General features: G+C 37.9%; 1 protein-coding gene across 1 annotated transcript in view; it reads right to left on the reverse strand.

Annotated features, from left to right (window-relative positions):
* Positions 1 to 12,606, reverse strand: part of LOC139743929 (uncharacterized) — a 69,297-nt gene extending 56,691 nt beyond the window's left edge. The window contains exon 1 of the mRNA XM_071654397.1: positions 12,528 to 12,606. The gene's annotated coding sequence lies outside the window, so the exon portion shown is untranslated. The remainder of the gene's footprint in view (positions 1 to 12,527) is intronic.
* Between the last annotated feature and the right edge of the window lie 1,476 nt (positions 12,607 to 14,082).

A 14,082-nucleotide genomic window follows, 5' to 3' on the forward strand; every position in this document is an offset into this window, starting at 1 on the left:
ATTCGGGGGTCACTACATTTGATACAGAATGGGGGAGGCAGCGTGTTGCGTTCGTCTCCGTGCCGTACAAACCACTCGCCACGACTGAGTGTCTTTAATGTCCGGTGAAGCTTTTTTTTCTAGCAAAACAGACTGTCAGCAATGTTTAGCCTGTGTTTGAAGTAAGTTATGATTTCACAGTCTAAGAGTCGTGATCTAGCCATACTTCTGGCAAGATTTGGTTTACATCAGTACACGGTAACATACATACTGTTTAAAATTGTAGTGGCTTAACTTCAGAAAGTGGCAATTTCAAATGCAAAAAAAAAAAGCAGCATACTTAAGTTTTGAGAATAAAGTTGTCGGTTTCAACAGATCAATGAACAAAGTCATGCTTGCAAATGGTATATCGGATGAGATATTCTCTGCCTAATGACTCTTGAAATGTAGGGTATTGCATATGTTGTCATTCTCATGTACATGTGTATGTTGGTTGTTGTTTTTTTTTAACAGCTGTTTGAAGCATTCAGTGTTTGTACTCAGGTCTACATTTTCAAAGCTTCAAATCTACACAATATTGGGTTTCTGGAGACATGTATTATACACGACAATGCAACGCAGATTATGTCAAACTGGCAACCATTGTTAAAGGGACTGTACAGTTCTGGTTAGATGAAGATTTAGCTTTTAACTTTTTGCGAGATATTCAGAAACCACTCTATGAGATGTCAAAGAGCATGCAATTCTAAGGGGTATCAAAAGTTTATTTGATGAAAATCGGTTTTGAAATGGCTCAGATATCCAAAAACAACGTGAAACAAAGAGATCCTAATAAAAGGCGTGGCCTGTCGCCTTTTATTATTATCATTCTTTTGGATATCTCAGCCATTTGAAAACCAATTTTTCAAATAAAACATTGAATCCTTCTTAAAATTACATGCTCTTTCATATTTCATAAGAGGTTTCTCATTATCTCATTTATCAATGTTACAAACCTGAATCCCCACCTCAACCAGTACTGTACAGTACCTTTAAGCAGTTTCTTCCTGAGCATCTTCAATTCAATTCAATTCAATTCAATTCAGTTTATCCAAAATTGTCTGCATTGAACAGATATTGCAAATAAAATACGGTCATGTTTTCTAACGCAATAAGACATACAATCTGTACATTTAATCATAACTAACATTTACGTGTACAATGGACTGTTAACAGATTGAAAGAAAAAGCAAAACGAAACGTCGATTTAGACTATTCAGGATAACATGAATATTACAACTTAACCAGTCTTAATAGCATATTTGCGCCTATAAGATATGATTCCAAATAAAAACATATCTATACGAGAAAAAACAACAACAATATAATCATTCTTTTTTGGGGGGTGGGGTGGGGTGTCCTTTTGTGATTGCTTCGGTCTGTCTGTGTGAATTCTGTCCTACTGTAGTGGACAACGATACGCCTGGGATGTAATTGCCCTGGGGACTTTGGGTCTGTACTTGAACCCATCCCCCGATCGATAAATCGTCACCACACCAATGTTGCTGTTTTCCGGAAAGGGCACATGTGTGTTTAGCTTTTTTAATTAGATCAATCCGTCTGCCTTCTCCGGGTTCTCTCTCCCCACCCCATCTCTCCACTCCTTTCACTCTGTCTGTCTGTCTGTCTTTCTTTCTTTCTTCTCTCTCTCTCTCTCTCTCTCTCTCTCTCCTTCTCTGCTTCTGTGTCTCTCCTTGTTACTATTATTGTTTATTTCGCCTTGATTTTCCTCATCTTATAAGCAGTCTTTAATCTTCTCCATGTCACTTTGCCCATTAAAGTGGAAGAACAAAAAAAAATGTGTGAACGTGCTCAGAATGATACGTAGCAAAAATCGATACCCGCCGCTGTGCACATGGAAAATGATGAATTGAGTTAATTTCCCTTTCCACACCTTTGGCCCTCCCCGCATCACTTGACTTGTCAGCACGGCTGGGTGCGTATGTGACTCGATCGTATGTCCGCACGTGTGGGGATCATTAGTCAAAATCATTTCCCTCTGTTTCTCACTTTCTTTCTTTTTTTAAGACCCCATCCTTTGGACGTGTCTTTTGTTCCTCATTCTCTTCCATCGCTTTGCTGCAAATTCTCCCATGCATGAACTGTGGGCTCAAATAGCACGTAACTTCATTCTATAGGACGACTGTCGAGCCATTCAAACAATTGGATGAGAAGGCATGGCATTAAAGAGAGAGAGAAAAAAGTTCCACTTATAATGATGTGACAGATCAACGTTCTTCTGTCATCACGGGAAGGAACCGCTCATTTTAGTTCGACATGAAATATATCTAAACCTTTAATCTTAAGTAGTACCAGGAACAATGGGAAATTATACAGCACTTATTGATGTGAACTTTACTCGAGAAGGATCTAAACATCTTACGTTTGATTAGTGGTCACCTAGAGAGGAGCCAAAAAGATCAGATGTCATTATGACGTCCACCACTTAGCCTCTTTCTCAGTCACCCTAGACTGTACCTATCTACAATGATAAACTTCTGTTTAGTTTCGTTTATAAAAATTACAAAATCCATTCCACTTCACATTGTTTGTGTTTAAACAGCTTTGGTTGTCTAAGGGTAATTACTAATGAGCCAGTTACTCGATAGATTCTACAATTCTACACTAACAGCAAAGAAAAGAATCAAGATGGCTATCATGACGTAGTGCATAATTGTCTGATCCAACGGGAATTCGTATTCAGACTTAGGCCCTGCGTAGCTGAAAATTTCGTCGAAACCAATACCTACTCTCTAAATTCCTAAACGCATACTTGGACATATGGATGGTACTCCCCTCTCATTCAAATCTGACACTCCCTCGCCCCGCACTCCTATCACCCAGCGTTCCCTCGCCTTCCCGTAATGTAGTGATTGCAAGAGTAGCAAGCAGAAGGTCAATATGAGAGGCTATTCAAGCTACTAGCGATAGCCAAGACCCAGAAAAAAGAAGAGTCTTCGGAGATCCGTCCGAATTTCGGGTTCAGTTGCTGTTGAATATACCAAATTTTGCGACCAGCGTTTGGTAGCAAATATCACAACCAATCCGCAGAGCACTGCTGCAGAGCGCCATCCGAAGCAGCGCATGCGTAAACCCTACACCTTTTGCACTAAAGGCCGAAAGACGAATCGAACAATTTGCTTTGAAGCACTGACTAACTGAATTCGTCATTGGTGGTGGGCGGATTAGGCTTTTTCTCAGTCATGTAATAATCACAATCATAGATCTCTCAAGGCTTCAAGCTCTCCGCTCAATGCTAACAACTGCATGAGCTCCTGTGGAAAAAGTCTAAACCTGCATGTCCTCGGTGAAGGAGCAGATGTGACGCCACTGGTCGTACTGTTCTGCTGCGAACACACAAGGTCTAGTCGCATTCGAAATCCTATCCCCCCCCCCCCCCCCCCCCACACACACACACCTCGACATAAAAACTGACCAGCAAAGTGGCGCCAGGACAGTTTAAGATGTGGTTGGGGGAACGGAAAAATGAGTCCAGCTTTATATGTTGTAAATGTAATGTCACGTCATAAAATCACAATTTTGCACATGAAATTGGCCCAGAAAACGATAGTTTAGCCGTGAGAAATCTATCAGCAACGATCTCTGTATCCTACTATAGAAGAAGTGAGATATTAGGACCACTGCCGTAGTGTAATACCCTTGTCATAAAGTGAGCTCGAATGTTCTCGAAAGATAAATTGAACCTCATTTCAAGATGCGCCATAAAAAAAAAAACAACTGACGGGCACTCATTGTGTGCGTATCATAGAGCCTTGTTGATATGCACCTGATATGGGCTATCAAGGTACGTCCTAAAGAATCTAGAGGCATATGGCTCAATAATATTCAGTTTTTGGTCACGCCGTACGACTGGAACAGTGAAGGGATAATGCTATTAGTGTGGGAGTATGTCAAGTGTATTCTTTCCAAATAACTGAAACAAAACTATCAATACTGTCAAATACTTTCAAGTAGGAATATTACACTACGATGTATACCTGCCCCTTCTGGTTTATAAACGGCAAAACGCTTCAAATTTGGCAATAAATGCTGATAATATTCAATATACGTACATGCATAAAGGTGTGGTATTTATAGTCATAATTATGTGGAAGGGTGTGTCGAGATAATAATCATGTTTGGTTAGACGTCATCACGAGATGGCAAGTTGTCCTCTCAAAAACGGACTAATGGATAGACAGATTACTGGAAGACGGCGACAGACAAAGAGAGAGAGACAGACAGACAGACAGACGGACAGACAGACATGAAGAGAGAGCGAGATAGAGGCAGAGAGAGAAAAACAAAGAAAAAAGGGTACTCGTTGCAAGTGTCTCCAGAGTGAAGCCCTAATACCTCAATTCATGCCCATTCTCTCCCTATAGATGTTGGGCGTGACTCTTTAAATGGAAGCTGTCGCAAGTTGCGAGTGTTCGTGCTCAGGAAGAGCTCTGGGCACGCGGACTTACCAGAATCAAGGTCCCTGCTCTTTAAATTCTCGTCGTGTACTTTCTTTTGTTTGCTTTCTGTCTATTATTTTCTACTGCATCACTTCCACTTTATTTCTTCTTCTCACCTCCCTTTCCTGCCTTATCTGATTGTCGCTCATTCTTAATTCCCGTTTGACGAAGGCATTAAGCAATGCGATTTTTTAAACTACAATGCAGAAGCGCAGTTCATACGAAGAAAAAGAGAGAAACAAATAGATATCTTTAAAGTAAGCACGTAAAATAGTTGTAGAAGTGGAGGTCATCTCCACTGACATCTTGAAATCATTTGCGTTATAATTGAATGAAATATTATTCACCTTCATCAGGTCGAAGAAATTTAAGCGTTGCAAGGAAACAAAATAGATACGATCAAATGACGGAAATCACCTTTCCCTTCACAAATGTCAAGTGTGTGGGGGTTTTTTTTTTCAGCATTAATCTCTCTTCAGACACAAAAGTTTCTTTCATCAGACGTATCATCATTACTTACCAACGTTACCAATTTGATAGAATAATCTGTATTGATCATAACGAAAACCCTTGTTGGTGATTTCCTATAGAACACTTCGCACAGTATTGTCCTTGAAGTGCTTGACAATAAGCTAATGACCATGCCCTTCCTTGTAATCATCAGGGCCCCGTTTCATAAAACTTGTTACCAGTGACAAATTGTCATAGTTCTTATAAGCTATTGAAATACTTGCATCTGATTGGATAAGAGCAAATTTGTCACAGAAATATGGCAGTTGTCACTGATAACAAGTTTTATGAAACGGGACCCTGGTCTTAAATTCATGACGGTAATATGTGGGATATGAGAGAGATATTCTAATTTCCAAGAGCCTTTAATGTGACTGAACATTTACTTTCCTCCTCTCTTTCGCAGGAATTACGACAAGAAAAGTCACCTGCCAGTTTAAAGGTGGAATTCCTATAAGAATTTTCCTCTATTTCACAGGAATTACGAAAAGAAAAAGTCACCTGACAGTTTAAATGTGGAATTCCTTTAAGAATTATCCTCTATTTTACAGGAATTACGAAAAGAAAAAGTCACCTGACAGTTTAAAGGTGGAATTCCTATAAAAATTCTCCTCTATTTTACAGGAATTACGAAAAGAAAAAGTCACCTGACAGTTTAAAGGTGGAATTCCTATAAGAATTCTCCTCTATGGAGCTTTTTTCAGATTTCTTCTCTGGAGTTTTAAATGCAAATCGTAAGTCAATTAGCAGTGAGGTTTTGAGCAAAACTGCAACTGCATTTTGAAAGCAAAGTTTACAAACTGTTTGTTTGGGATGTTTTGAATCATATTCGTACGAGTCTTTATTTTGAAAAAAAAATGGCCGTTTCTGCCTTTAGGAATCGCAGTAGACATCGTAACATCTTCCAGGGCAGACACCATACGGAATTGGTGAGTGAGGGAAAGAAATTAGTGGGGGAAAATGTTTGCCAAATATGATTGATGTGTTTTCAGGCATATGGTAGAATCGGTTCTCAAGAAGGATCACGCTCCCTTTGGAGAAATATGTACACACTTCATCGCCAAGATTCTTTAGTACGCTCGATGAAATACGGTTCTTCTAGTCAACAGCGGCATCTTAAGTACGGCAAGTATCCAAAGGTGCTAAATTACGGAGATAAGGTAGATTGGATTCAAGCGACTCCGCAACAAAAATGAGATCGAGGAAAAAGGGAAAGAAAAATCATCAAACAATCTTGAAACAGATGTTTCATTCTCAGAAGGTAACAGTTCGGCATGCAGTCAGCTCGTTATTAACCAATGATCACCAATGCTGGAATGCCATATTTTATCCACGTCTGAACAGAAGAAAAGAAAGAATATTTGCGTATGATGTGAAGTCAATGAAGTTTCCATACCCATCATCTAAGATATTCCAGGTCAGACTATTTCTTACCTGAAGGAGAAAAACAAACAACAACAAAATAATGTGTCAAAGAAATATCAAATGGGATGATATACACAACCTTCAACTGCGTCAGCTATCCAATATGAAACTCAAAATTTATTTGAAGTGGAGGAACGTCACGGTTACTCTGTCAAAGCTGTGGAATGATATTCCCTTAAATGTTCATCAGGTAGTCTGTATCCACAAACTCCTTTCAAAAAGCTCCAAAAACATATAGTTTATTTGAAATCCAATCCCCAGGTCTGCACAGACGTGTGAATGTGTGTCCGTCTACATGCATATTCTCATGTATGCGTTTGTGAATGTCTATAATATCATGTGTGTATCTATGCATTATATCACCTGGGTGGACCTATTGTGTGATGTCCACACGATGGATTGACGCAATAATGGTCAAAATGTTTCCATGTATCATTCTGAATTGTGTCTATAAAATAAATGTTAAATGTTTGTAATTTTGTAACCGCTCTGAGCCCCTGTGAGAGGAACGGATTAATTACATTGTATTGTATTGTATTGTATTGTATTGTATTGTATCGTATTGTATTGTGCTGTTTTGTAATTATTGTCTTTCTTGAGAAACGGACAGGCTTTGATTTCTTCTTATTGTTATTGGTATTTCGTCTGTAAATCTCGTATCTTTTGAGGAAACCTTTTTTTTTTTGGTATATATACTATTCCTTAAAGGGACTGTACAGTACTGGTTGACGTGGGGATTCATGTTTTTGAGCATTCCTAGATAAAGTGAGATAATGAGAAACCTCCTATGAAATATGAAAGAGTATGTAATTTTAAGAAGGATTCAAAGTGTATTTGATGAAAATTGGTTTTCTAATGGCTGAGATATCCCCCAAAAATGATAATAATAGAAGGCAACAGGCACCATGACAGGCCACGTCTTTTATTAGGATCTCTTTGTTTCACCTTGTTTTTGGATATCGCAGCAATTTCAAAACCGATTTTAATCAAATAAACTTTTGATACCCCTTAGAATGGCATGCTCTTTGACATCTCATAAAGTGGTTTCTGAATATCTCGCAAACGTTAAAAGCTAAATCCTCACCTCGAACAGAACTGTACACATCCTTCAAACTATTCTTGTAAATTATTCTGATAATGTTCTGTAATATGAAAACGTTATCAGTCTCAGAGGATAGTTAGATTTGTTATGTTTTTAATATCACCGGTAAAAAAAAATATCTAAATCTGCAAACACTTCTATTTTAGCAATTTACCATTCTGTTTGTGTCCTTATTCACTCTTGACTGACTTCAATAACGAATAAAGGAAAAAACAAGCAAGCAACCAACTAACCAACCAACCAAACAAACAAACACACAAACAAAACCGCACATAAAGTGCATCTGAAACTGTGTGCTCTGATGAACAGCCATTGCATGATCTCTAAGAACAACGCGTGGAACAACAATGCCGTATATAAATACTCCACCTTAGTCAAACTGCCTTGTGTTGTTGTGGTTGTTGTTGTTGCTGTTGTTGTTGTTGTTGTTGTTGTTGCTGTTGTTATTGTTTCATTTCCCCAGGACTGGCATTTTAACTTGCATTTTTATCACAAAGCCTAGCTGGGTGTTTGCATCATATTGATGACGTAGACATCCAAAGTCACTTAGACATGTAGTGTTTGCTTTCTGCCGTGCAACCGTTATAACAATCAAGGCGACGTTTGCTAATTCAGTATCAGAGGTTGATTTTCGTTATTCTAAAGTTTCATTGATTAAATAAAGAACATTTTTTGTATTTATTTCAATACACAAATATCCTATACTTAGATGTTCATTGATTAAAAAAAAAAGGTTCGTTGATACGAAGATTTATGGCATTTTTCCTAAGGTACGTTATTTCAAAGGTTCATTTATCCAAAAAGGAAAAGAAGATGCCTACTAACGGCGGAATTACGAACCTTATTTCGTTTTCGGAATAACGAACCTTCGGAATAACGATCTGTAACTATATCAGCTTGTAAAACACTCTATTTAACTTCCATTCGCGTCTCTTATTGATGGCTATACGTTGCCATCCACTATCATCATCATAATCACTATCATTATCATGATTATCGATATCATTATCATTAACATCATCATTATCATCATCATCATTATCATCATTATCATTATCATCATCATTACATTGTCATCATCATTATCATTATCACTATCACTACCATTATCATTATCACTATCACTACCATTATCATTATCACTATCACTACCATTATCATTATCACTATCACTACCATTATCATTATCACTATCACTACCATTATCATTATCACTATCACTACCATTATCATTATCACTATCACTACCATTATCATTATCATCAACATCGTTATCATTATCACTGTCAGCAATGGATAGGCATCAGTAGTACCGTTTCCCGTACCATTTCTTTGACGTTAAGGGTGGTAGAAATCTGATCGATGTTGTACATTATCTTTTAATACATTCCTCAATTCGATGATTCCTGACATCGCAAATTGCCAGATTCGTGATCTTCTTATATTCACAACATCCGAGTATCGATAATCGTAAAAACAGACTCGGACGTGTCAAGATTTTTGAAAAAAAAAAAACCCAAACCCTTGTCACCAAAAGGGTCAATCATTCATTCAAACTGACCCATTGAAGACTCGAAGTTATCTGGGAATAGAAACTTTGTGACTTTTATCCTCTTCGCACTGGATTGCTACACAGCAAACCATGTCTATGTATACCTGTATGGTGATATATGGCGAACCTGCTATTAACAGATTCACTTATAACACACTCGCAAAATTTCTTATAGTTTATGACCCGTTCAACAGCCAGTGCAGAGTAACAACAAAAGCTTTGATTATAATATTATGTTCAACCCATTTTAACTCACTTTTACAACGGATTAGAAAAAAAATGCGTTACTATTTTCAAGCAAACATAACAGAAACACAAAATAAAAAACAAAACCGTTTGTGGTTGTACCTAATGATTAACTAGCATATCATCCTATATTTTTCTATAATGTAATCATTTTTTTTTCGTTGTTACACTTCATAAGATAGCAATGTAGTGCAGAGTGTGATTGACATTTAGTACCTGTATGTCAGTATAAGTATGTCTCTACTTGCAAGAACCTCAATTCTTTGATCACGTGACCGGAAGCCCAAACACATAATATTGCTCTTTGCTCGACTTCCGCAGTATGTCTTGTACATCGGCTTCCCGCCAATATTCGCACTGATGGTTAGTCGATCATGCTCTGGCTCGGTTGAAGAACCAGAATTATGAAGAGATCATGAAACGACAGCGGAGGCCTGATTTTCTACATGTATCGTCTGACGTTGGATCAAGAAAGTCATATCGCGACAGACGGATCCTTCAAAAATGAGCAAAAGAAAAGATAGAGCGAGAGAGAAACTATACAAACGAAAGAAAATCACACTCGAATCATTAGAATCCTAGAATAATTAATCAGAATTGTGGCGCTACATGGATTCATTGTCAGGGAAGGTATTGTCAATGATAGTAAATGAAATGAAAGGCAATTACAGTGGTTCACTATCATTTTCTGCGCCGAAACCAAAAACATAAAATTACAGGAGTGTTGCTGTTGAGATTTTTCTTTGCAAAATAAAAATTCTTCGAAACGGAGAGGTTTTTATTCTTAATAAGGCTGTCCTCTTTTCGAATATAATTCAGTTTATTGCCACATAATAGTAATAATTTTGATAAGGCTGCCCTTGTTAATAACAATTTTAATAAGGATGTCATTTTTTCTAATCAAATGAGTTTATTACCACGAAAGAAATGCATAAGAAGTTACAAAGGTCTGGTTTATTATGTGCTGCCATGGGTTTCCGGTCACAAAGTTAGAAATCGATGTTCTGCAATAATAGAAGCAGATGTGTAGTTATGCTTTCGAGGTTTTTACCATGGTTATTGACAAAGAAGTGAAGTGTATTGGTTATAGTCTCCTTGGGTCTATCTCCCGTGAAATTATTTCTTGTTTTGAAAAATAAGTTAAAGGGATGGTACAGTATTGGTGGAGATGAGAATTGGACTTCTAACTTTTTGCGAGATACCAAGAAAACACTTATGATATAGTACAGAACATACCATTTTAAGAGAAATTCAAAGTTTATTTTGAAGAGAATCGGGTTTGGAATGACTGAAACATCCAAAAACAGAGTAAAACAAAGCGATCGTAATAAAGTGTGGGTCCCACACTTTATTAGAATCGTCTTTTTTGGATATCTAGCCATTTCAAAACCAATTTTCATCAAATGAACGTTGAATTCCTCGTAGAATGACATGCTCTTTCATATTTCTTAAGAGGTTTCTCATTATCTCACCAAAAATTGTTAGAAACCTGAAATTAGGTCTCAATCACAACTATACGATCCCTTAAAGCTACACTTTTAAACACTTTTAAGTATTAAAGTCAATCATCAGAGCGGCAAAAAACAATACAAACCCTTTCCAGTGATAAACCTCGATCACTTGTTCCATAACACTGAATATTCTTTATTATCTCATATATTCTTACAATATTGTTATTAGCAGCTTTAATCGCAAATATCTCAAATTACAAGGCAAAATCGAGTTACACAATTGACTGCCTCTTTAACTGAGGACATTCTTCTTTTTTTTAAATGTTATCGGATGGTCAGTTATTCTACTCTTTTGTGTATTTTCTATTTAAAGGGAAGTAGTCCTGAGATTTTCACTGTACTGATAATTAAGAAGAGTAAAAAATATAACCTTTCACCAATTTATACGCGTGGACATCAAAAATTGTCTCCGTACGCGATTTTTAAAAAATAATTCCTGCAAGCGACCGTGTAAGAGCCTGCCAAAAGGTGCAACGTCATTGATGCCCTACTCTCAAGTTGACAGCCGTGCCTCAGAAAACCAATTTAAGTGTTCAAAATGATCATATCTGATTTTTCATAAAATGTGACAATATGTGGTTTTACTATTTCAAACAAAATAATTCAAGCTTATTTATATATACAATTAATATAAAAATAAATAGTAAACATGTATTTATAAATAACTGGGGATGACGAGCAGAACACCGCTGGAAAGATTTGTGCATCGATGACGTATGACTCTCCGCCAAGACTTGCTCATTTGCAGAGTCACACTTTTTTAACCGAAATGTACGAGCTTATTTGGTGATTTGAAAGTTTGATTTTGATGAAAGTAGTTCATTGGAGGTACCAACAACAACATATAAACCTTGTGAAGCTTAGAGTCTGGAAAAAAAAATAAGGAGATTTTCCGTAGTAATGGGTCACATAACACCGATTTTTACAGTTGTATGCATAAATGCCCTACGCAAATATGCATGATATTCATTCATTGTCATAATATAGAATTAGGCCTACATTATTATTATGGTATTGCATATACAATGATTTTATTTTACAATTATGCTTCTTCCTTCGTGTATAGGTATCTATGTAGGTCTCTGCACAAGCCCGAAACAGAGATACAAATTCAAGACCACGGTGGACCGGTGCAAGAGCTGGGGTAAAAAAAAAAGAAGGAATGTAGCCTATAATTCAATCCAATTAAAAGCTAACATCCCCGACCTCCATCAATCAATCGCGACGGGACGCAAATTGCGAATTCAGGAGCAGGAGGAGGGGTGGCAAAATATGAGATGCGGTGGCATAGGGCAGACTCCCTACCAGGGAGAACGGGTCAGTTGAATGTCTCTGGTTTTATATCAGCTGCTTCTCCAACCTCCTCCTCTGTCAGTCTGACTGTCTTTCTCCCTCTCTCTCTCACACACACATACTCTCCCTCTCTTTCGTTCCTTGGCTCCTTTCCTGGGCCAGGGGGTTTTGTTGATACCAGTAAAAATAGTAACGCCAGAAAGCGGCTATAATTATGATGTCATTTTCCTTGGAAGCCGGATTTTGAAAAAAACGAAGATGTGTAGGACTGAGTGACAATAAACAGTTATAGAGAAATCAGGCAAACAATAAGCAAGTAATAAAGAAAAAGAGCGTTAGAGAGAGATGGAGAGGGAGTGAGTATTAAATAGAGAAGAATGGAAGGATGTAAATGCGTGGTTGTTACTCACCAGCAAGACTCGGCCTACAATCACTGCCCTCGAAAAAAAGAAAGAAGGGAAACTATGGATCCTAGGGAGGAAAAGAATGATCCAAATTATCCGGTGCTGCCGGCGACTCGCCGCTAGAGGATGATGAAAACACGCCTACACCTTCCGAGCTCCATCGCACTTACTGGAAGAAGAGCGCGTCTATGAGCGATCGTCTGCGGCGATGTTTGACAATGCGCCAGTTTTCCCTCGCAGCCCGGGAGCATCCAATAGTGTTCTCTCCACCCCCCCCCCCCCCCCTTCTTTTCTCCGGCTCTCCCTCTCTCTCTCCCAGTCTCTCTCCCTCTGTCTACATTTTGTTGTCTTATGCTTTGCCAAGACAAATCGGGACTCTCTTGCGCGTCTCCGTAGCTTTAAACATTATTAGCTCAAAGCTTAACTCTCTCCCTCCCTTCCCCTCTCTCGCTTTTCTTCAATCGTCTCTCCTTCTCTCTGTTTTATTCTCTCTACCAGTATACCAGTCTGTCTCTCTATCCCTCTCTCCTTAAACTTCGTCATTTAAAGGTGTTTAGTAATTAGCTCCACGCCATTCTTACATTTTCTAGTTCATGATATCTGACTTATATTATAAATGAAGAGTCGCATTTCTCTTGTAATATTCTGCGGCAAGTCATTATGTTATTCATACCCAATCATATTTAAATAAGCAATAATATTTATGTGCAAATTTTTGAACAAAACTGCTATTTCTATGTTCAAGTGAAGGTTATAAAGATGCATCGAATATTGTAAAACATATATTAAAATTGTTAACTGCAAGGACAAACAATGTATTAGATTTAAAAAAATGTCAAAAGATTGTTTCTTCCTCTCTCTCTCTCTCTCTTTCTCTCTCTCTCTCTCTCTTTCTTTCTTTCTTGTCTCATCTGCACGTTCATCAAACCCCATAATCCATCAACCTTAAGTGAGTACAATACATTTGATCCAAACTCACCTTTCACTGGAAAGCAGTCATTATTGAGATGAAATAGGTCTACCTTCAAACACTACGCAGGTCATGGCGCATGTGCACTTTTGCCAGACTTGGCAACTACAGACCGTACAATGCATGTTTTGTGTATAACTGTTTGCAGGTCCGCGGAGGGAAAAATCAAATGGAAAATGGTTCAGGGATGCCTCCTTGCACTCTCAAAACAACAAACAGACAAACAAACAAAGGATGATATTGGCAGGAAACGCTCCTCTCTGGGTCATCTGCGATGGTAGTTGGTTCCATGGTCACCATTGCCATGGTAACGAAATGCTGTAAGATATGTTTGTAATTTTGCTTTTGTACGAAACCCAAAGGTCTTCAGGAAATTAGATTCTTGATGGCTTTGGGGAGTGGAATACCTTTGAGCTAATGATGATTATGTTCGTTACGTCCGTTGCTTTTTCCCACTTTCTTGCTATCTGGACATAATTGTGATTCAAGTTGAAAGCTGTCAAAGAAAAACTTAAACTTTCAGAGTATTTGTTTCGGAATGCACACATTAAATAATGTACCAAAAGCAATAGATTTAGAGTGCAACACTTC

The sequence above is a fragment of the Diadema antillarum genome, unplaced genomic scaffold (genome assembly GCF_040938485.1).
Source record: "Diadema antillarum isolate AM-2024a unplaced genomic scaffold, OU_Dant_1.0 seq00001122_RagTag, whole genome shotgun sequence".
Classification (NCBI taxonomy): domain Eukaryota; kingdom Metazoa; phylum Echinodermata; class Echinoidea; order Diadematoida; family Diadematidae; genus Diadema; species Diadema antillarum.